Source organism: Pimephales promelas, chromosome 15 (genome assembly GCF_988280905.1).
Source record: "Pimephales promelas chromosome 15, fPimPro1.hap1.1, whole genome shotgun sequence".
NCBI lineage: Eukaryota > Metazoa > Chordata > Actinopteri > Cypriniformes > Leuciscidae > Pimephales > Pimephales promelas.
Genome location: NC_142783.1, coordinates 27,370,313 through 27,395,715, shown reverse-complemented (window position 1 = coordinate 27,395,715; position 25,403 = coordinate 27,370,313). Strand labels below are relative to the sequence as shown.

The 25,403-nt window shown below is 36.9% G+C and overlaps 1 protein-coding gene across 3 annotated transcripts in view; it reads right to left on the bottom strand.

The window, feature by feature from the left end:
- The window catches only part of fut8a (fucosyltransferase 8a (alpha (1,6) fucosyltransferase)), a 76,835-nt gene that overhangs the window by 34,844 nt on the left and 16,588 nt on the right, over positions 1-25,403 (bottom strand). For 2 of the 3 annotated variants that reach the window (XM_039673917.2, XM_089120464.1), the window contains exon 2: positions 15,353-15,408. The exons of the other annotated variant lie outside the window; for it this stretch is intronic. The gene's annotated coding sequence lies outside the window, so the exon portion shown is untranslated. The remainder of the gene's footprint in view (positions 1-15,352; positions 15,409-25,403) is intronic. 3 annotated transcript variants of the gene reach the window in all.

The following is a 25,403-nucleotide window of genomic DNA, read 5'->3' as shown; positions in this document are numbered from 1 at the left end:
CCGATTCTGTTAAAATTGCATTGGCTTCCTATTAAACATTTCATACATTTTAAAAAATCTTGCTAATTACTTACACCCACTTTGGTGTTTCAAATCACAATCAAATTGCATTGCAATAACCTGCATCAATATGTATGTACCATATTGTGATGTTGTTGCCGAAACCCAGTCCTAATATCAGCTTGTTCTTGTTGAAGGTGCAAAAAACAAAGTCAGTTCATGCACTTGATATAGCTGAGCAGTCATGTATGCAGTCATGCTATGTTGACTTTCACCATTAGGTTTTACATACCTCAGAAACTCTTCAGTGTGACACGAAAGAGTAATTGCACTCTTTTAAAAACTTTAAATGCAATTATTTTTCTTGATGGTGCTAGAAATGACAGACTCTTAATAGATAGTTCACCCAACAAATGAACATTCTGTGATGTGTGATCATTTACTACCGGTAACCTTTATGCCATTCAATACATTTATGACTGTGTTCTCTTCCGTTGTGATGTCAATGGTACATTTACATTTGTCTCATCCTCAGAATAAAGAAAGTCATACAGGGTTGGAACAGCATGAAAGTAAACAAATGGGTGAACAACTCCTTTAAAATGCAAACTAACAATAATTATAAATGCTTATCGATTCAATGTTGTGATGATAGACTATCACAATACAGTAGCGTATTGATCTTCCTTTATTTCCTGTTGGTTACTTCCAAAATTCAGTCAATTTTTTTTTTAAATTATGTTTTATTGTCATTTCTTCTTTCGTTATTGCAGCTGTAAATGGCGATCAAGTTCCGCTGTTAAAGATTTATCTCTCTCTCACACACACACACACCACACACAGCAAGAATAATAGACTCCAAAATTTCCTTTCCCATACTGATGTGCAAAATGTCAGTGCTTTTCATTCCAGTAAAGGAGCTCTACATTTCTATGGACCACTCCCACTGACTTCACATAGCATTATGCAGCCTGACTCCTGTACAGATCCAATGTCCTGTGGGAATCACTGATAACCTGTAAGCTCTCCATTCAGGTAGAAGGTGAATGCTTTAATCATTCAGAAAGATGAAAAACAAGCATGTCATATTCAGGTGTGGTCTGATGCACATGCCTCATGTTTTGTACTGTATCTAGAGCAGTCCAACCCATGGGGCTTAAATGTGAGCAGGTTTACTGGGCCATCACATACAAACACAAAAGGTGACAAACTGCTCTGGTTATTTTTGTGTTCACACTGGACTACTAGGGTTACAAGTCAAATGTAAGTGGACTTCACCTTTTTTTATATTAGATCCTGAGATTTCAGCTCTAGAAATTTGACACAATAAATTTCAAGGTCACTCCAAGAAGGATGACGCAAGATGGAAAATTGTTCCCTACTCAAAAACATCTCAGAGGACAGCTGTGCTTTTGCTTAGATCAACCAATAAGAAAGTGGACTACCAGTTTTCTACCATAAACTACTTGTACATTTACAAAATGTACATATATACAATTTACAATTTTATTTCAGTGGTTCAGTGGCAATTTTGTATCAGTGGTTCCCAATTCTAGACCTGGGTTATAAAATACACATCTAATATATCCATGAAATTACGTTTATTTTCAATATTACATTTCGAAAAAGGGATTTATCACACAGTTTAGCCCATTAAACATAAGAATTCACAAATTAAATTAAGAACTTAATATTTATATGGTAACACTTCACAATAATGTCTCATGAACTAACAGTGAGCAATATTTTCTGTACAGCATTTATTAATCTTTGTTAATGTTAGTTTATAAAAATACAGTTACATGTTAGTACACTAATGTTAACAAATACTCAAACAAAAAAAACTAAGATTAATAAATGCTTTAGAAGTATTGTTAATTCTTAGTTCATGTTAACTAATGTTGAAACTGAAACGTTTGCGTCCTAAAAAATCCCACAATGAACTGTGAAAACCAAGCTCACTATGTTCCCGTAATGGAAGTTCTGAAGTGCAAAACATAAATCACACGAGCCACTACACATGACATACGTTAGATGTTTTGAGAAAAACAAACTGTTATTTAATTATTTATGCATAAATATATAATCGCTAGACAGGTACTGAACATAATCTAGCTAAAATTCATAATTTATGGCTGAAAAGTTGCAGGCATACGTAACAGTCAAAGTATTTACCATAATGTACTTTAATTAACGTTTAAAAAATATATATTTATATTTTATAAAATTTACAAAAAAAAATATATTTTTCGGCTTTCAGATGCAGCTTATCTCAGCAATCATCACTACCAGATGTTCCTTGTAAAACGCCAACCCTAGCTGTTACCTTTTACTCTTCCATAAGCATTAGTGTCTGTGGAAGTCTCATGGAGGCATTGAATAAACTTGGCCAGGTCAAAAGGCATGCTTGTCCCTTGGTAAACTTTTACCGCACTGCAGGTAGTTACATTTATCTTGTTTTCATAGTGAAATCCTAATCAATTATATGCAAATGTAGGCTTAAATTTAGGCGTGAGTAAACTCGCATCTTAAACTCTTAAATTCTGATCAGCGTTCTCTCTACGCTGCAAAGCTCTTCTGATGCTGATCCCATGCAGACAATAGTATGCTCACTAGTCAGACTCAAAAAAAGTTTGGACAGATTTTTGGATTTAGAAAGTTTTTTTTGTTTGTTGTTGGAAGTAATTATGGAAGAACATAATGGCCATGCAACAATTTTCTATCTTGCTAAATTGTTTTTCACTAGACACAAAGGGAAAATAAAAATGTCATTATTTACTCCCCCTTCATGTCATTCCAAAATTGTATGACTTTCTTCTCAGGAACATTAAAGAAAATATTTTGACATTATTTTTGTTTACATAAATATGTCAATGGTAAGTCAATGGTAACCATTTTACATTTTTTAAGACCTTTTTTCTGCCACCTAAACTAAAACACCCCGTGTACCCGACGAAGGCCTGTTCACACAAAGGACGATACCTACATAGTCTACCTACATAGAACAAAGACATAGTTCTAAAAAATCATTGTACACATAAAAGACTAGCAGTCCTACCACAACTATAATAATAACAGCACAGATATATCGTTGGAATCACTATCAGAACGATTTTATTCAAGCAGATGAACGATAAAAACATTGACAGCCAATCAGAAATCTACCTTAAAGCTACCTGAAAAACTATGTGCAAGTGTAGCTGGACAGAAGCGGTTTTAAATGCAAAGGGTGGTCACAGTAAATATTGATTTGATTAAGTTAACCGTAGTTAATAGCCTCTATGCACGATCGCTTCCGGGTTTGTCTCAGGACACCCAGTTACATCCGGTGCTGCGTCAGTCGATGGTCAGAAGACGGTTTTGCGTTAGGTGGAGATAGTGTCAAATTACACTTGCTGTTTATAAAAACGTCCTGCGGTTAACGTGAATGATGTTAACAACACTGTGAGGCAGTTAGCGGTCACACAAGAGTAAAAATGAGAAGTTATTTAAATGATATATTTCGAGTTACATCAACAACTTTGAGGGTTAGTATTCTCTCATACCGTACGAAATTTGACTAGCGAATCAGCGTTTCCAAAATCGTTGTCTTCGTTTCTGAGAAAACAGATTTTATTAAAGTTTTGCCTGTATACACTTGGCCTGCAGAACGCGGTTCCGGTAGTAAAGACGCTGACTGAGATTCTTTCGGACACACTTTTTAGTATTTAGTAGTATATATATGTCATAGGGTGACAAAGTATCTATAAAGACATAGATGTGATCAAAGGGCTTTAGATAGACCTTGTGCCATCTCACATCTTAAAAACTAGGTTGTGAAAAATTTCTGTGAGGAATAGAAATACCTTTAGTGTTAAACTGTGGCCAAAGTGTGAAAGTTGTGCAAGAACCTTGCATGTTTGCAACAAAGTTGCACTCATTGTTTGTGTGTGTGCTGAGACACTATGTAAAATGAGTGGCTTGCGGCTATCACAGATTAGAGAAAAGGTCACACCTGCTCGGAAAGAACAGAAACATTCTCAGAGACCTGTGTGTATATAAAAAATAATTATGCAAAAGATGGGGTCTGTTCGAACAGGGGGTGGGAGGGCAATTAGGATAGAAAAGCTTTGGTTTGTCTCTTTCATCAGTTTTATATTCAATAAGTGTCACATTAGGCAGGCAACACCTGTTAAGGCAATCTGGTCTTCCCTCTCTAGGTGTATTAGCTTGTGTGTATTTGTAGCGGTTTAAACCACACTGAATACTTGAGCTACTGTATACTAATATAAAGAGTTCTGTTTTCAACATTGATAATAGTAATAAATGTTTCTTGAACAGCAGATCAGCATATTAGAATGATTTCTGAAGGATCATGTGACACTGAAGACTGGGGTAATGATGCAAAAGAATTCAACTTTGCCATGAAATAAATAATTAAATAATACAAATAAAAAATATGTTAAAATAGATATTTTAAATTGTAAATATTTCACAATATTGTTGCATTTTGGATTTTAACGTGGTAAAAAAAAGTGTTAATTTTGACAGCCCTAAAGCATGGAACTTGCATGTTTGTAATTATTGCATTTTAGATATATTAATTAAATATTAATATTCATTTAATAACTGTGTGTGTGTTAGTGTGTGTGTATGTATGCGTAAAAATACATAAATTCAAAACAAATCCATGAATTACTAAACACACATACGCACACACACTCATTACACTTAGGCTATTGTCTCTGCATGAGTAAAGCCTTCGAACATGAAACCCCCAAATGGAAACTGAAATCAAGCCATAGCAACTCACTCAAGTTTCATCAGATCAGATGATCAAGACAGATCTCAGACAGAGATGATGTAAAATAATAAAAGAGTAAATAAAACTAAATATTTACATTTTCTTAAAAAAATGCAAGTGGTGCTTGCCTCTGCAAAACTTGCCACCATGATGAGTGGTTGCTAAGCCATTGAAGAGTATTGATGTGTGGTAGTTCTAGTTAGTTTCTAGTTGGTTGCTTACTGGGCCAAAGTAGGGTAGGCTATCATTCATATACTATAGAACAAACAGTGCAAAACAAGGTGTGCGGCAAAGTTTAAAACTCAAGCCTGGGATATGCTTCTGTTTTTATGCATCATATTCAGCTAAACTAGACTTTCTGTGGACCATGATCCCACACTCCAGGCTTAGGGCTTTAGAACAAACCCGCAACCCCAAATATGAGCAATAATAATACTTGTCTCAGTAATGGACCATAACCACTTCTGATCTTGTACTGTATGACTGCACAGTCCTTGCTATTTAATTGTAAAATCTGCATCTGTAGGAGTCAACAGAACTCCAGCAAGAGAGCAGCCAGAAAGACCGGAGCTGAATCCTCTCAGCACTTTAGAGTGCTAAGTCAAGAGATATAATAGACTCTTGGTGAGCTGCAAGTGTGATTGGGGATGTGTGCCTGAGGTTGAGTATAAATTTGATTTAGCTTCTTATGAGAATGAAGAGGTTGAGTGTACATGTGGGTGTATATTTTATGCTATAGGTATAGTGGCTATCAAGAGCGAGCTAAGATAAATCGGTACGCATCATGATAGCAGTAGATGAACAGTGGATGGATGTTTAGTGAGAACATATTACAGCTTAGGTCATGAGGTAAGTATAGAGCTATATTTTGTCTTAATGGAAAAGGCACTCAATGTGGAGCAGCAATGCGGCAGTGTCTGGAAGGTTGTCAGATGTATTTAGTGTCAGGTTAGCTGTTTGAGGCTGTAGGATAAATTATACCTCGATTCAGCGCTGATCTGCCCCTTTTATGAGCCCATACAATAGATGACCTTTGCTCCGGCACGTGTGCTAGGAACGTATGCAAGAATATGACATAAAAAGAGGTTCAAAGGGAAATTTGGCTTGTCCTTCTGGCTTTGAGCTTTGAGTGAAAAAAAATGGCAATATGTGCTGGTCTATATACACTCACCTAAAGGATTATTAGGAAAACCTGTTCAATTTCTCATCAATTATCTAATCAACCAATCACATGGCAGTTGCTTCAATGCATTTAGGGGGGTGGTCCTGGTCAAGACAATCTCCTGAGCTCCAAACTGAATATCAGAAGGGGAAAGAAATGTGATTTAAGCAATTTTGAGCGTGGCATAGTTGTTGGTGCCAGACAGGCCGGTCTGAGTATTTCACAATCTGCTCTACAACCATTTCTAGAGTTTACAAAGAATGAAATGAAAAGGGAAAAACATCCAGTATGCGGCAGTCCTGTGGGCGAAAATGCCTTGTTGATGCTAGAGGTCAGAGGAGAATGGGCCGACTGATTCAAGCTGATAGAAGAGCAACTTTGACTGAAAAAACTCTCATTACAACCGAGGTATTCAGCAAAGCATTTGTGAAGCCACAACACGCACGACCTTGAGGCGGATGGGCAGAAGACCCCACCGCGTACCACTCATCTCCACTTCAAATAGGAAAAGGAGCCTACAATTTGTAAGAGTTCACCAAAATTGGACAGTTGAAGACTGAAAAATGTTGCCTGGTCTGATGAGTCTCGATTTCTGTTGAGACATTCAGATGGTAAAGTCAGAATTTGGCGTAAACAGAATGAGACCATGGATCCATCATGCCTTGTTACCACTGTGCAGGCTGGTGGTGGTGGTGTAATGGTGTGGAGAATGTTTTCCTGGCACACTTTAGGCCCCTTAGTGCCAATTGGGTTTACATGCCACAGCCTACCTGAGCATTGTTTCTGACCATGTCCATCCCTTTATGGCCACCATATACCCATCCTCTGATGGCTACTTCCAGCAGGATAATGCACCATGTCTCAACAAAGCTCGAATCGTTACAAATTGGTTTCTTGAACATGACAATGAGTTCACTGAACTAAAATGGCCCCCACAGTCACCAGATCCCACAAATCTCCATCAACTGCAAGATACTATCCTATCTGTTACCTAGTTCTGAAGGCGAAAGGGGGTCAAACACAGTATTAGTATGGTGTTCCAAATAACCATTTAGATGAGTGTATCTCAAAGTAAAAAGATTAAAAGAAAATATTTAAAGGAGTTATTTTCACCTTTCACATGAAGATCTGTTGCACTCTTGCAATCCTGCATTGCATAAATACTGAACAAGCTGTGAAATCAATGTAGTGCAAGCCATGAAATGTTACTGGGGTCACAGGTGTGAGAGGCAGTGGGAATGTGGGAAGTGTCAAGAGACTCGTTGCTGCTCAAAATATGAGCATGAAACCTCTGTAATAACAAACTCTCCATTTGAGTTTTGAGTGAGAGAACAGTAGGCGTTTTTGACATGGTGATTACATTCCTTTACTGTGAAGCAATCACACACAAGACTCTCAAAAGGAAGAAAAGAAAGCATAAAACTATCAAAAGGATAGTATTTGGTGGAATGGAAATAATAAAAAAAAATGTTTGTTTGCTTTTAATGCCATGCCAACTTCTGTAGCTATTCCCATAATGGGCACTTTCCTCAAATAGGGTACAAAATAAGGCAACAACTCTTAAAAACTGAATGTGTTTTTTTCTTCCCAACTCACTTTCAAGAGAAAGTGAATTGGAGATGCATAACTTTCAGAGAATATTGATTGTCAACCAAGAAGTTGAGCTAAATCTAATATTTTATTTCTTTACAAAGAATCTTAGCTTTTATCTATTTGTCTAAACACTAAATAATAGTTATATTACAATTACATTACGTTATATTATATTACGTACGTACATATTACATATTCAAAATGTTAGGGTGTTTTTTTTAAGAAATGTATACTTTTATTCAGCAAGGATGCATTACACAGATCAAAGACCATACAGTAAAAATAATTATAATAATATAATTTTAATGTTTTAAAAAAATCTTACTATCCACAAACTTTTGAACAGATGTGTACAAATGAATAAATATGAATATGACCATAACATCAGAGAGAGAGAATGAGAGAAGAGTATACTTTGAGTATGTTCCCTTTAAACTATAAGCAATTTGTGTTACACATTAGAGAGATGTCATTGCGTTTGCTTTATGGTAGTCTATGAGCAGCAGAAGACGCAGCGAGTTGTTAAAAATCAGGCTCAGTGTCTCTTCTTAGGCTTGCGTGGAGTATTGATCTGAGTATCGCTTGGATAATGAGCAGCACTGATGATTCCACAAGTTGGTCTCGCTAGAAAAGGCTAATCGGTTTGCAACTGCCTCCAAGGGATAAAAGAACATGAGTGTGTGAGCGGGGATGTCAGAACTCTGCCCATCCTCAAACTCACCACCTCTGGCTGTATTGAGTGCACTGATGTGAATGCAATCATGCTAATGTCTCACCCTGTTGTTTCATGGGTGGAGGATAAACCATTTCATTGGCGGAACATATGTCTCACATATGAGTTTTCTCTTGCCTGCTATTATTTGATTATTACTAGATTTTTCTCTCTCTTGCTTGTCGGTGCTGATTCTCTGCTTCAATGGAAGAAGGCACAGCCGTCATATTTATCTAGAACAGGGCTGTCCAAACGTTTTTTAAAGGGGACTAGATTCAATTTTGTGGAGACGCCTGGGGACCGGATACGTCTCCTTTATATATTAGGGGAGTAACAATATATTGAGTCACAAAATATCATAATACAAAAATGCAACAAAATGTATCGTGGATAGTGACAATCTGTATTGTGTATCATTCACCCAAAATTAAAAAAAAATACTGTGTGAGAAAAAGTTTACAGCGTTTTAGTACATTAAACTACTATTGATTGTGCAATGGGGGAATATTTGTGCCTTCATTAACATGCGGTGACAATGGCAGATGCACAAAGTTCAATTGTTTTTGCTATGCTTTTCAAGAAATATGAGCAATAAGGAGAAAAAGAGCCTACTTCACCTTTCCAAGAAGAGACAGCGAGTAGCACCTGAGGCCTCTCATTTCCATGACACACATATTTCATCATTGGACTTCAATGACACAAACTGACAAAATTCCAAATGATTTTGTCTCATTATAACAGAGGAAATAACTTAAAATACTGTCATTTATGGTCATACAGATAAGAGTAAGACATCATTGTAAATGGTCTTCTATTTTAATATATTTTGAAAAATTACACCTACAAATCGATAGCAAAGCTGAATTTTCAGCATCATTACTCCAGTCTTCAGTGCCACATGATCCTTCAGAAATCATTCGCATTTGCTGATTTGATGCTCAAGAAACATTTCTTATGTTATGTTCTTATGTATTATGTTGAAAAGAGTTGTTAATCTTAAAGGAGTAGTTCACTTTTGAAAAAAACGTTTGCTGATAATTTACTCACCCCCATGTCATCTAAGATATCCATGTCTTTCTTTCTTCAGTCAAAAAGAAATTAAGGTTTTTGATGAAAACATTACAGCATTTTTCTCCATATAATGCACTTCAGTGGAAACCAAATAGTTCAAGGTTCAAAAGACACTGCAAACTGTTCAAAGGGCTTTAAACGATTCCAGATGATGAATAAGGGTCTTATCAAGCGAAACGATCGCTCATTTAATAAATAAATAACAAAGTTTAAGTTTTATAAGCTAGCTCAAATGCTCGCCTTTCTGTGATGTGCATTTGTGACTCTCCTGTTCGAACACGTTCATCATAATGAACAAATCTTTTTCCAAGTGATTTGGTTCATTCAAAAAAGAAAGAATTGACTCTGAAAAAGATTCGTACATATTTTCAGGATTCTTTGATGAATAGAAAGTTAAAAAGAACAGCATTTACTTGAAATCTTTTAACGCATCCTTGCTAAACAAAGGTATTAATTTCTTCTTTTTTTAATTTTTAAAAACTTTTTTTTAACTAACTTCTTAGTATCCTTACAATTGTAACTAAGAGATCTCTTAATTTAGTGGGTTTGTTGCAGCTGGTTCCATCCCCCTGTAACTCATGGCTGCCACTTTCAGACTTTCTGAGCCAAACATCTTTAAGTCACAACAGAGATAGAGCCATGGAGTTCTGGCTGATCCTGGCACCTTATCCTCCTTCTTTATAACCACAATGGAGCCTCTCACTGCATCCAAAGGCTCTTTTCTAAGCATATCTGCCTCCTCTGACATCCCTAAACAATGGAGGGCAGTGATCTCTGACAGTGGCCCACAGGGCCATCGTCTGATTAAAAGGAAACAAAGGAGATGGGTGACCTCCGTCCAAGCATCTAATCTTAGAGCCACAATGAAAGGAGGCAATGTTTTGTCCAATGCTTGGTTTCTCGAAAGCTGACAGTGCTAGCTGTGGATAGATGAAGCTGGGGATGGACCTGAAGAAGTACTAATTAACAGCCTGGCTAGCAACCAACTACAAACACGCGCTCAATTGCCACAAAGGTCATAGCTGCTAAATACACACATTCTAATACATCTATCTGTAAGTAACTGTACAGTATGTTAAACATTGCTATATGGACTGTGTGGTAGACAGCGTGCAAGAATGTCAACATCACAGCATTCTTCTATATTTGATGCAGGTCAACACACATCCTGTTTCTCCCCTGCACCGCTGGGACAGCAGTCAGCTCATGCGGGCTCCTGTGGAAAACGTTTGCTGTGGCAGCAGCTTCAAAGAAAATATGAGGCGGAGGAAAGACAGTAAAGGGATTTCAATGCAACTAAGCCTTTTTCTGGGACTTTATCAAGTTTTAACCACCGTAGAATGCATATCTCTCTGAAATAGCAAAAAGGGTGATATGGGCTCTCTTAGTTTGGCCATGCTGAAGAGCAAAGAAGTCTGGAAAAAAAGGGAGATAGTTGATGCCTATCTTTAGACGGGAGCTATAATGCCATTTCAAAGCACTTCACGGTATCTAGTATTTAACAACAGCTGAATGTTGCATTCAAGACAGACTGAAGTTTGTCCATGATCATTTAAAACAAGGCTATGAGTTTTGGAAGTCTGTGCTAGTCTAAAGAGACAAAACTAAATCTGTTCGGGAACATTTAATTCGCTTTTATTTGGCGAAAGAAAGGAGAGTCCTTCAACCCTTAAAACACAGTTCCCCAAGACGGCTAATAACTGTGACCTCAACTATACCTATTTTTAAAATGAATCTTATTGATTTTATTTGGAACGATTCATCCATGAGTGTGTTTTCCTTTTTATAAACTCAATGGTCTGGTGAAACAACAGGCTTCTCTCTGGTGATGTATGCCAGATTTATTTTATTTAGATGCCAATCGTTTGGCACACATAAACCCCACCCCTTTCTTAGAATCAAACGCAAGATTTAGGCCTCCATCCAATCAACAACCAATGATTAGAACCAAGTCTCCACCCTACATTTTTTTTTTTTTGTGATAATCCAGTTCACTCAGATGTACAGTACTAAACAGATTCAAAAATCTGTCCCTACTTCCGTTATATCACAACTTTAAGTGTTGGGCAAAATAAATAAATACAAAATATTAAATAATATATATAAAAAATTAAATAATTATTAGTTTTTAAATTATACATTTCAAATTAGAAATGCAAAGTGGGCCAGACAAAAAAATTAAAAAAATACTTTTGTGATGTGATCACTGTAAATGGGTCCACAGTGTGTAGAATCAAGTAAATCTGATTTTCAATCATTGCTTAATCTCATCAACTCATTATGTAAGGTTTTTTTTTTCTTTTTCACAGTGCTCTATTGAGATACGACAGGAAATAGTGCATGCAATGACTTCAGTATTTTTTAGTAAGCTCACAGTAAATGGATGTCAGATTCCATGAAAAGCCCCATCACCCTTGCCATATGAATAAGATCATGTGAGTGCTCTCGACAGAGATGCCATGAGCGGACTTTATTGGTATTTATTTAGTGAAGAAAGATCCTATAAAAGCACTGTCTAGCAAACAAACCCTTTAGCCAACATTTCCTGAAGACCACTAAAAGCTGTTGCTAAGCAACTTGAGCATCTGCAGCAGAGCCAATCCTGGTATAATACACACTACACAGGCATTCAAATAAGTGTAACTTCAATGCTTCAGTAAATAACAGACATCTGAAAAAAAATAAAGCATCACTACAACTTTTTGTGCATGTTGATGCTTGTATCTAGACAAAAATGGACTTACAATATTGAGTTTGCTGGTACTGATTCCGACTGATAATTTGTGACTGATTCTTGAATCAGTTTGACTAAAAATAAATAAAAGAATAAACAGCTAATAAAATGGTGGTGAGCAGGATGAGGTCGAGGGCACCTGCGCGACACACCGGTCTTGTATTTCTCACGGCCCTCTTATTTTGCAAATCAAGTCATGTATTAGACGTACACTTTAAAGACTGATAAATCTTATGAAAAATGTATGTCAATGCAAATGTTAAATTGATTTTAAATACTTAATAGGTCATTACGTTGTAATTTTTTGGTCACATTTTGCGACCCATTTAGCTGCAGTGTAAACTCTGTAACAGTATGTAAGAGAAAGAGTGGCTGCTTGTGAAAATGTGTCTGTTTTCCTTTTCCTATAAATTTGCTAAGTTGACATGAATCAGTTTTTTTTGTTTTGTCATTATGGTGTATGATATGAAAACATTAAGGGGTACCAATACTTTCACACTGTAAAAAATACAGTGCATATGTTTTATGGTGCATAATTTGACACCTTTACCCATATTTCTTTTCTTTTTATAAAGTAGAGAAGTAAAACATGAAGGTCTGACTGCCATCTCAACATGCTCTTTATATCTATCAGAAAATTTAAAAAATAAGTAAACAATGGAGACAAATATGAAAGAAACAAAACGTGAAAGGTTGTCAGATGTCAACAGAATAGTAAATGGCAGCCTTATCTCATGCACATACATCTCCTGTCTGTCATTAAAGCGTTGATAATAAATGCTCACATATCTATTTTATCAGGAGAAAATGTTCTGATGATATAAAAAAGTAATGCTCAAAGAGATGACCTGCAAGATCTTAAATGCTAGTTTCAAATTGGTTTCTTAAGAGTAATCTGATCTTATCCAAAATGCTAAAAAAGATTGTCCCACAACTCTCTGTGATCTGATTATTCATAAATGAAATTTCATATAAAAATTTAATATGCCTTTTCACTTTTTCAACTTTAGTCAGTCTATAATGTTGCCGTTTGAGCATACAAAAAGATCTACAAGGTTACAAAGCTCAAAGTGCACTCTAAAGGGAGAGATTTTATTTAAGAGAATTCACTTTCCAAGGAACTACAACCAACGGCTTGTTTGGACTACAAAGTGATTTTTCCGGATCTTATGAAGTCATAATTCCTCATTTAAATAATCAGTGCCCACGGAATACGCAAAAAAGGTGTCGATTACAGTTTGAATTAACATAGTTTTCCGACAAATATCACTATTAAATGGTCCATAACATTGTATCTAAAGTGTCTAAGAAAATTATAAAAACAAAACACAGTGCTTGCATAGTCCATGAATGAAATCCATTCTACACAATCCTCTTGTTGTTAACATAATTACTATTATTATTAAGTCTAAATCAGGCTTGCATTGGTTTGAAATTGCCGCTACCTCTATTTATATCTGAGTTAGTGGAGCTGGCTGTTATGAAAAGCCTAAATATTTCCTGAAGACATGCTAACGGTGTCAATCAAAGCACACTGGGCCAATCATAGCACACTGGGCCAGCTGACCAATCACTGCACATTCCGTATTTCGGAAGGAGGGGCTCCATCGGGCTCCAAATTGTGCTGAAATGATGACAGACTTAAGTTAAAAACGTAGCCAATTAGTAGCCAAATTGTCCTGTCCGGTGAGTAAAAAAGTTAATTTCAAACCATGATTATTGTGAAAAAGATATAAAACGGTCTCTTAGTTTGGAATGGACTGCAATATTTTTAATCATGTCTGGCAACATGGAAAAGAAATTCTTACAGACCTCAAACTTCTGAACAGTAGTGAACTGAACTTCTGAACTTCTTCAATAAATAAATGTCAATCTCTGTAATCAATCTCAACTAGTAATGGACATAAATCATCACAAATAGCGATTTTACATATTTTCTTTAATTAATATATAGTTAAGTGTTGCCCATTAAAATACTGTAGTAAATGAAAAAAAAGAATGAATCTCAATAATGAATATTTAGAGTACAAATAAAAAAAAATGTAAATGAAAATAACCAAGATCCCTTGCATGAAAGAGGACATTCAAAAAAGGATATAACAAATTAAGATCCTTTAAGAGGAAGTCACCATTTTACCATGTTTAAGGATTTTTCGTAGATATTTTATTCAATAGAATTCGACTACATTAAGCCCAGCAGGATAGACCCTTAGACATACGGCAGGATTGTCAATACCTCGCCTCAAATGTCTTCTCATTAGCTCACATGGCAGGAGTCTAATGCATTTAGCAGGTTTGGACTTTTCTAGGAACTTTACTTTGGTCTTAATGAAGAGCCTCTAAGAACGTTAGAGAGAAACCCAGGTGGTTCTGAAGCTAAACCCTGGGCTTCATTAGGTCTGTCATCATTTCAAACACTGAGAAAACTGAGAGCCACATTTTGAGCGTCTATCTTTAGGAAGAGCCTAATAATGAAACTCTTGAGCTATGAGATGTGACACATTTGCCCCCTGACTGTGTCGTCTGATGGAGGGAAGAAAGAAAAAGAGAGAAAGATCGAGGGAGGGGAAAGAAGAGAAGAGTGTTCAGAGGGGGTTTAAGGGGAGTGAGGCTGAGAGGCTGCTGTCATGCTCTAGTTGGCCAGTTGAAAGATGGTTGAGACACGTTTAAGAGGGTGAAGGAGGGGGGTTTATGCAGGGATTCTCCTTTGCTGCTCTGAGTCTGGACAGACACAGAAGTGGTAACAGGGCTGACTCACTCAGCCCACACGCAGAAGAACTCTGTTTAACCCAGAAAGGAATATTAACGATATTACATCCTAACTCAAAACTGCCAAACGCCCAAACCTGTTGCGAGCGCTCAGAAGCATGCAGAAAGAACATATGTGGAAATAATTAATCAGATTCATATTCAGATATGCACACATATGGGAAGCACACATGCATAATTTTTGTAGGTTTTGAAAAAAAATACTTTCTATATCTCTAGACAGACCTCCTGCAGGATCTTCATGCAGCTCTAGGGCTTAAAAAACTTGGCTTTAGAACCTTGAATCGATATTTTCCTTATTTGAGGCACTTTAGGGGACATCGGTGAAGTGAGCCGCATGAGTGAGAAAGTTATCCCACAGATTCACTCTTCTGTTTGGCCCAGTTTCAATCTCAATCCAGTTATTATATTGAGATTCAATGCGATATACTGGATTGTGAAATGTGTATAGCAGATAGCCTAAAGCAGACAGTTGTTTACCACAGTTAAACAGCATGTAGACCAACACATGCAACAGAGACAGCTTACCAGACTGTGTGTCCAACAAAACGCTTAGCTGAGAAATGCAAGGTTGAATCCCTCCCCTATAACACAAGAAAAAAAAAAATTAATATTCTCCTCTTTTATTTTCTTTTTTTCTTTTTTTTAAGAGTCAGCAGAAAGAGTTCTCAGACAGGGGTAATTTGTCTTCTCCTCAAGGGTATTCATGAAAAGGACTGGAAGGCACATACAAGTGTCAACAGCAAAACTTTTGAGGTGAAGTATTGTATGTGATGTGAAAGAGATTCTGTTTTGAGAACCAGAACCATCCATCGTTCCTATTTGGTGCTGATGTGGACACACAGTCCATCTGACTATCGCAGATTCGCACATTGCTAAATAGATGCTAAAACGATATTTTATGCAGCCCTACATAGTATTAATTGAAAAAACATTAAGTAAGGCTCAAGTCACACACACATACAGTACATGCACTTATAAATGCTATGAAAATCTGTTTCCTCAGACTACAAAATAAGATGAATCAATAGTAAAAAAATAGAACATTTAAAATGACAAAAAATAAGCTTACTATTTCAAGAAATAAAGTTGCAATTGTAAGGGTCATGATTTGAATAAACAGGAATTAAAGGGGTCTTGGACTGTATTATTTATTTTTGTCTCATGGGGAGCCCTTATAAATGTAAAACAAAAACAAAAAAATAAATGTTAATGTTTAACATTAAAAAAAATGTCCTAATTTACAAGTAAAAGGCATTTTTCCAAGCCTGATTTTAACCTCAGATTTGAACGCTGTTAGATGGGGCACGTCTGTTGTGAGACTTCAGTGTAAACGCCCACTGCTGTGATTGGCTGATGCCAAACTCTCTACATGTGAAACTCTCTCTAAAACTTTTACTACATTTTTACCATTACAGCCATCGAGATTAAGGAATCGTGAAAAGTATTGATCATAATGATCTATTCCCATCACACCCAAAGGTTGCAGTGATGATCCTCTGGCTTTCACCAAATAATGATGCAAATACAGTAAGAGCATTGTTGTACTGTACATTGTAACAGCATCATGATTTTGTAATGATAGATTTCAACGAGGTTTGGTCCAAATAAACTCGAACGGTGTGATTGACAGCTTGGGAAATTGGAAAGGGAACGTTCTTTGATCGCATTCTTTATGTAATTTAATCACAGTTTAAATTTAGATGATTTCCATCCTACTAAGAGAAAAGACGTGAAGTTGATTGTTTAGTCACTGGCTTGATTTACTGATGCATAAACAGTATTGAAAGATACTTTGAGAGATGATCAGTTTGAACTTGAAAAATTACATCAGAAACCACTGATCACAGATCAAGCATTAGAATAAACATGACTACTTGCATGTCTGTGGCGTTGCTGGCAGATCCATATAGTAAAAGTCTGTTTGCAAAGCCTAAGCCGAAATTGACCAAATAATCCACAGTGAAATACACTGAATAAAAACAAATAATGCATTGCTAAGACATTCACATTGTTGGAAACAAAACCCACTATACTAGCATTAGGATAATTTGGAAGGTATGGTATTGATCCTGTATCGATCTTTTCTTGTTCCCATGTCACTACGCTCCAGTGGGCGGGGCCAAAGCTGAAGTGTGACGACTTTTTAGATCCTCTCGTTTGCTGGCCTTGGTTTCAATAAAAGTAGTTTTTGGAATAACAAGAACGTTTTTGAAAGGGTATGCAAATATTAAAGCCGCGTTTCCACCGCAATTACCAGGAACTATTTGTCCCAGGAACTTTTTTCAAAAGGAACTTTTTTTCTCCAGACCGCTTGCTTACTGCGTTTACACCGCGTACTAAAGTACCGGTCTGGGGCGGGAAGATTATAGTGACGTTGAACTGCGTGCGACTGCTCTTCCTAGCCTGCGTGTTTGTTTTGTATGGAGGAGATTCAAGCTTTGCTGCCTTTGTGTGCGATTGGTTTACTAACGAGGTAATTAACAAAACGGCAGAAAAAGAGACGAGCACCCAAAGCGTATTCAGAAAGCTCGTAACGCTAGATATAAAAGTAGACGTTTGTTATCAGTAGGGTTGGGTATCGAGAATCGAGTATCGATTGGAACCGGGACTAACTTTTCGTTTTTCCCGGAATCGTTCAAAAGTTAAAATTTCGATTCCTAGTTTCGATATTCACAGTCCGCCGAGCGGAAGAAGAAACCGCTGAACAACACCAACGAAGAAGCGTCTACTGGAAGTGTTGGCATAACCGCGCGAGTCGAACATTAGTAGCTTACGTCAGCGGTCCAAAGTGTGGCTTCACTTTTCTAAAAATAACGAAATCTCGGCAAAATGCAAAATTTGTGACAGAAGGAGTATTTGTGACAGGAGTATTTCCTTCAGAAAGGATTATTTCCTTCAGAAAGAGCGTTGGTTAGCTAAACTTTTTTGACCCTGCCTCTTAAAAGAATCGGAATCGAGAATCGTTAGGAACCGGAATCGAAACAAGGAATCGGAATCAGAATCGTTCAAATTCAAACGATACCAAACCCTAGTTATCAGCGGACATTGACCGTGAGATGGATGCGCGCCATTGGTCAGAAAGAATAGCGTGGTGAGAACCAATCAGCATGTTCAGCACACAAGTCCTACCCCGAAAGTTCCTGAACTCTGAAAAAGTACCACCTCGTCAGCAGGGACTTTCTGGGGGGGGGGGGGGGAATTTTTACCCGGAACTTCATTTAGACCCTGGTTCCTGCGGTGTAAACACACCGAGAACCATCCCACAGTTCCTAGGTCCTGGGGAAAGTCACATTAGCTATGTTTATGTGCATATTTACAAATAATGCCATCGTTTTGATAGTTTGTAAAGCCTTCATGTAAACCAGTTAACCATGTAAACCAGATTGAGCTTGATCTGAATGAAATGTCGATTTGATTCAAAGGGGTGGTGTAATCTGAAATAATGTGATGAATAGGAAAAAGCATACATGCTTAAAAGAAAATCTTCTCAACCACATTCCAAAATCCCTTGCACACATGGTATACATATCTACCAGGCAGAGATATTTCATAAAACGATCTTGGATTGTGCTTGTAAACATATCTATTCTGAGATATAAAGTTGGAATTAAGAGAAATAAGGATGCAATATAAAGATGGCAATATAATTGCAATCACATGTATAATTTAAATATTTTATTAATTTATTTTTATAGCACTCTAAGGCAAAAATGGGCTTCCATCAAACAGTCAACTTGACCTGGCAGCATTTTTTAGTTTTACCGTAGAGCTCCGTGTTTATAAAAAGTGTATGATGGGGAATAAATGACACTTATTTTCTTTATGAATTGCACAAGTGACTTCTACGTGGGTAACAGTCAAGATAGGAATATGCATAATTTAGATACAATTTTGGATCAAAATAACAATCCTGATCTCATGTGAGGATAAACCATTTCCCACAGAAGGGAAGTAAAGGGATTCATATTTCATGGCACAGCACTCTCAGAATAGAAGAGGGGAGAGTCGATCACAAATCCTGTGCTTGGAGTATTAGAGCACAGAAAATGCAACGCTAGTTATGTTTTATTAAATGCTCTCTTCCAGAGCTACCGCACCTATGAGATGCCGGTGCTTAATATTTCAGCGCCAGACATTGGAATTCTGACGGAGGAAAGGGAGATGTGTGGATCCTGTCTCCGCAAAGTCCAATCGGAATGATTTATGAGCGGTTTGGTCATTGGCATCCCAGTCAGCTCCACAGAGGGCAACCGCAGCAGTGTCTGTTCTTACATTCGGGTTGACGACAAATTCTTTACACAGGAAAAGTGGCAATTTTGTCAGAGCCGAAAGCCTATTCACAATATATGTGACGCAACAAATAGCACTTTTTTTTTTTTTTTGCATGATTCACACAATATGCAATGCTGGGTTTTACTCTATCCTCTTTCTTTCAGGAATATTCTCATAAACAATGTGTTTGCACCTGTTTAAAAAGTGTAGGCCTTGCGGCCCTCTTCGTTCCAAGTCCAAACTTTGGAGACGTAATGCTACAGGGATTGTCTGGAGGAAGTCTGCTACAGCGCATGACAAAGCACCATTTTGAAACCTAACATGACAAATGGCACACCTACAGCCTCATGGACTGTACAGACATTGTTGCTGATGGAGAACTAGGTGTAATAACTTAAAAACAAACAAAAAAAAAAAACTGAAGAAATCAGTTATCAATATATTATTAAAAAATACATCACTTGTCAAACTAACAAACGTATATGTGTATATAAAACTGCATTTAATTCTGCATCAAAATTAAATTATTGAAAACTTAGTTAAATATGATTTATTAAATATATTTAATTTAATCAATGCACTGTTACATTACCTATAAATAGACATTTTTTAATTAATATTTAATGTTGATGTTTCATTGTATCTATGCTATATCTGTTGGTCACTGAGCAAATTATTGCTGTATAAATACAGAATGATTTTTGTTAAGGGGTTTAGAAAGATGCAGTTTCACTTTCAAATCTGAAAATGCATGCCAAAAATTCAGACTTGTAAATTATAGGCTGGAAATCTCGGTAATACTTTGAGTCAAATTATAATAAGAATCATGGTGCATGTGGACAAAAAGTGCTCGTCACCAGGCTCATTACAAACACTGACTGAGTAGAGGTTTTAACTGCAAGTCAGCAGTCTTCGAGATTAAAGGTGAAATGAAAGGTGACGTGTCAGTTGGCATGTGATGGGCGCCACTGTAATATCTTTCTATTCATGCTGGGCAGCAGCTGCAGACTGTAGCACTGTCTCTACAAGCACACAGGGATGGGACGGCGGCAAACTGCAAACAGTCCTGCAGTGTAAATGTGTGTGGACCTGTGCCAGGTATAAGCGCGCACACACACACAGACACAGATCTAGCTGGAGGAGGTAGAAGCACAGATGGGCATTTCTGGATGGCTGCGTCTCCTGGAGGGGTCAAAAGCAGTGGGAGGTGTTGGCAGGCCTGTAATGTTGCTACACCAGCACCACACAAAACCCTCACACTATCGCAAACATATGCTGTCACTGAAAAGTGTATGTGAAAATGACAAGAGATGTGCAAACTTAGACAGCTAGCTAGTCAAGGCTATATGCACTGAGATTCTTGCTGTCCTTAACAACAGCTGCTTGTTAGATTGTTTGATGTTATGATTTGACCCCTGAGAGACCCCCGACAGGCTGTGCAACATCAACTTTTTTGTCACAATACACATTTAAATGACTTGATGTATAAGACGTAATTACGACTTGTAAAATGCATTCATATGCTTGTAGAACTCGTAATTACAACCATCATCTGACTGCTGGATCATGTGGAAATTGTCAAATGTAGTTAAGCAGTTGCATGCACAAGAATGCATTCTGTGTCCTCACGTCCTTCTGAGTTCGTTTTTTTTAGGTCGCCTGTCAAGACTGGTCTCCACAAGATTGCAGGTCCTTTCTTTGTGTTCTTGGAATTGAGAAATTGCCTAAGTATGTTATAAATGCATTTGTTTAATAATTGTTGCATTGTGGTTTTGTGAATTGATTTTTGAAATTACACCTATTCATTTTGGTGTTGCCACAGAAAAGCAAAATTCTGAGTCCGTGAACAGCTCAACAGTAGCACATCTGGGACTGGGTTGTCATCTAGTAATAACGTCATCACGACATGACATGGCAAGAATGCAACAATAATATACTGGCCATTTTTGCATCATCAGTCAGTCAATAGCCATACAACTTAAAGGGATAGTTCACCCAAAAATGAAAATTAAGTTATTAATTAGTCACCCCCATGCTGTACCAACCCCGTAAGACCTTCTTTCATCTTCGGAACACAAATGAAGATATTTTTGACTCGTCGCTTGATAAACTTATAGATGAGCCACATGAAATATTTAAACATTTTCTTTAATAACTTTCTGGGCCGTCAAGTTTCAATCATTTGGGGTGCCTATGTGGTAGTGATCCAGCTCTCAAATTTAATCAAAAATATCTTCATTTGTGTTTCGAAGATGAATAAAGGTCTTACGAGGTTGGTACAGCATGGGGGTGACTAATTAATGACTTAATTTTCATTTTTGGAGGAACTAGGGGTGTAACGGTACATGTATTCGTATTGAACCGTTTCAGTTCGAGGCTTCCGGTTCGGTACGCATACAAACCGAACGATTGCTTCTTGGACCATTTTTCTTGCCGGCAAAATTCGTGCTGACGCGGCCAACACAACGTTGCGCAACATCCAAATGGCAAGCGTAATGAAAGCAGAACGAAACTGCGCTACTCGTTATGTGCTTCACGGATCGTTTATCAGTTCGGACCAGCAACGTGCAGCGCGAGCTGATCTCCATCAAGCAACACTGTTACCACACCGCGCTAAGAGATCCGGTAAAGAAAACATTTGAATTCGCCACTGAGGTAATAACATCGCTGCGAGATCTAGTGAGATGCATTCACATTTCTACGTTATTATCTCTATTAGATCAAACAGCGCTGTCATGGAAACTGGGAGAAACGTTGTGCCGTGAATGAACTAGTAATACTTTACGTCCACAGACCAGCAACATTCACCATGGATTTAATATAGTAACACTAACTGGAACCAGTTTGGCTGGAATGATGAAATGCTTTCAAGTACTTCACACATCTTTTTCCAGCACTTCAAAATTCAAATATTATATAAATAAATATATATTTAAATGTTATTTTTAATGTGATGACCAAAACATTATTTGTTCATCCTTCAAAGATGACCCCTATTTATAAACCTGAAAGTTTCAAGATCTAGAAAAACTCACACTTATTTAAAAATATTTTTTCTTTAAACAAATAGGAAATTTCTCTGGCATTTCTTTCTTTCTGCTGTATCAAAAACGTACCGAACCGTGACTTTAAAACCGAGGTACGTACCGAACCGTGATTTTTGTGTACCGTTACACCCCTAGGAGGAACTAAACCTTTAAGTAATAACGTCATCAAGACATGGCAAGAATGCAACAATAATATACTGGCCAGTTTTGCAACACCAGTCAGTCAATAGCCATACAACTTAAGTCAATTGGACATAAAACTTGAGGAATAAAAGAGCATGATTTCCTTCAAACTAAAATAAAGTGAAATGAGCTTAATACATCTGGAGCATTCACCACAACAATGCATAAGGTATAACATTGCCAGAACTCCATTTAGATTCACCAAAAAGGCAAGTCACACTAAGCAAGCACAGAAATCTCTTACGATCTGTGGGTGTTATCTAAGATAGTGACGTCTTTCCAATAGTTTGCACCCACACTTAAGATGAACTAGGTTCCGGAGTCTATTTCTATGTGTGTATCTGAGATCCTACACACAGACTGTGATCCCAAAGAAAAAGGAAGTGGAGAGAGAAAGAAAAGTGCAGGGTAGACTGAAATAGTTAGAAACAAAACTTTGTTTGGTCTCATTTCTCCAAATGCTTCTCTCTTTCTCCTTCTTTTCCTTCCACAGACACAAACACAAGTGGTCGCATATTCATTTCTGTCAGTTCTCTTGAGTTTTGTGGCATTTAGTAGGTGTTCATTAGCTTTGAAGCTATCTAGTGTACTCCAATAAGTTGGCAAAACAACTTTTCCATATCTTTCTCTTCAGGGGAAAAAAAGGAAAAATGACATAAAAGAATTCAGTGCTGTGTTGTGGTCGTGCTGTGTCACGTGACAAGCAATGACGTGTCACCATGGAAACATTAAAGTGGCGAGTTCTAAATGACGGTCGCCCTGAAAAACTTAGGCCGGGGGGTCAGTAAGAATATTTTAAACTTACATGTAAAAGGGGCTAATAAAATTCTCTATAGATTGTACCCACCTAAACCATAGGTCATTTTAAAAGCATTCTAGCTAAAAAATAAATGAATAAATAAAACGGTCTATATGCATTACATCAACAAAGAGAATAAAATGCGATTTAATGGGGTTTTAAAAAGGGGAAAATCTTAAGACTTGCAAATTAATGTTTAATGGCTGTGAAGCAAATGCTGAATAGAGAAAGTGTGCAACATTTTAAACAGGGCATAAATTTCCTCTCAAACTACATGTAATGTGTGAGAGCGAGGTGCTGTGCCGTCCCCTAGAGCACCGCAGCCAGTGCAGATCAAGAGTTAAAACATGGAGGTGGGGGTCTTTTGCATAACAATAACATGATAATCTGGATATGCAAAAAACCAGTGTGAATGACGGTTTTGAAAGCAAGAATTACGAGAAGGCGAACAGCATAGAGCCCTAAACTAAGCCAGAGCACAAATCTACATACAACATGCATGGACACACATACACCCTTCTTTAATTGTGAGACTAACTTCATGCCAATAAAGCTGCTGATAGAGTAAATTTAGAACACCAGAATATGTATGCATGGACACACGCATACACTCACATGCACATGCTCAAATGTTTATTCTCCAGTTCCTGGATGCATACAGTAGCTAGTAGGCCATGCGAACATTATGTTAAGTGTTGTTCGTATTTGAATTAGAGCTCTGCAGTCAGTTTTAACGATTTGCTGATGAGCGTTTCGACGAAAAAACAGCACTGGTTGTTGCCCTAAGGGCTGAAAAGCAGGGTGACAAGAGGAGAGGAAGCTGTGGGGAAGGGTATTAAAGAATAAACTCAGCTAAATGTGGTTTCTCCTCAGGCCATGTCCACAAATTTGTTCTATATTCATCTTGTGTCCGACACACATGTTGTCCAAAAAATTGAAAAATGCAGTTTGATACAGATAACCCATGGTCAATGTTAACATTACATTAACCCTTGTGCATCAATTAAAAAAAGTTACACATAGGTAAAAAGAGGACAAAAATGTCCATGTCAAAAAACTGTCATAAAAATGTGACGCTTTGGAGCACAGACTTAAGTTTGGTATCATTTTAAAGAAGACCCTTTGCAGATTATTGCTGAAGTAAAAAAATAATAATAAGTAAATCAAAAAAAAGTTATATAGGTATAAGTTTATGAAAATTATTTATAAAATAATATTTTATATAAAATATATATTTTTTAAATCAGGTTGAACTCAAAACTACAATAAAATCAAAGCCATATATCTAAATAGGTTGTGTTCCAAATTTGAGGATGATATCTCAAAAAATGAGCTTTCGGTAACAGTTTGTTTGGGCGTAGTAACATATTTTCCCCATTGGGTGCCAGCAAAACCCCACTGGAGCTCACAGTGATTGGATTTGTTATTTGCAGTTTTTCTCTCTCAGTATTACAAACACACACATGCGCGCACACACACACATATTTTTTATAACACACATACTAACCACACTCTGACATCCAAACCAACATACCCACACAAATATTGTTGCATAATTTATCCAGTTGGCTCTATAATATGCTGAACCAGAAAACAGGAAAAAAGCGATATTTGTTTTATTGGCCAAACTTAAAAAAAAAAATGACACCATCTGATAAAAAATAGTAAAAAATGAAATTTTGAAGCCTTGCCATTAGAATGAAAGCCTCTTAACAAAGATTGCATAATTTTATAGTTAACTGAACCGGGGATTAAAAATGGCAGTTTTAATGGGTTTCAATGGGGACATATTTGTCCAAAAGGTGCTGAGAGGGAGTATTTTTTGTACCTAATGAAAAAAATAGTTTAAGAAAATGACGGTGAAATAGTAAAATTCCAATAAAAATACACACCTGTGGCAAGTTTTTTGCAGTTAGCTTTAACACAGGCAAAGTGATCAAAAAAACAAAACTGAAAAGGACAAAAATGTCCACAAGGATGCACAAGGGTTAAAAATGACAACAAAAACAAAACAAAACAAAGGAAATCCCTCTCAAGGACTTTTACGGTTGATGTTCACACTAATTGCAGTTTGTTTTTGGTTGATATACAAGAGCAACTGCTTGGAATAATTCATAATTATATATATAATAAAATGTATTTATTTTAGGGATGCACCGAAATAAAAATTCTGTGCCGGAACCGAAACTTCTGGATGCACTTGGCCGAACACCGAAACCGAAAATGACTTAAAATAAGATATTATTCATTTCATATTTTAATTTTTTTTTTTATT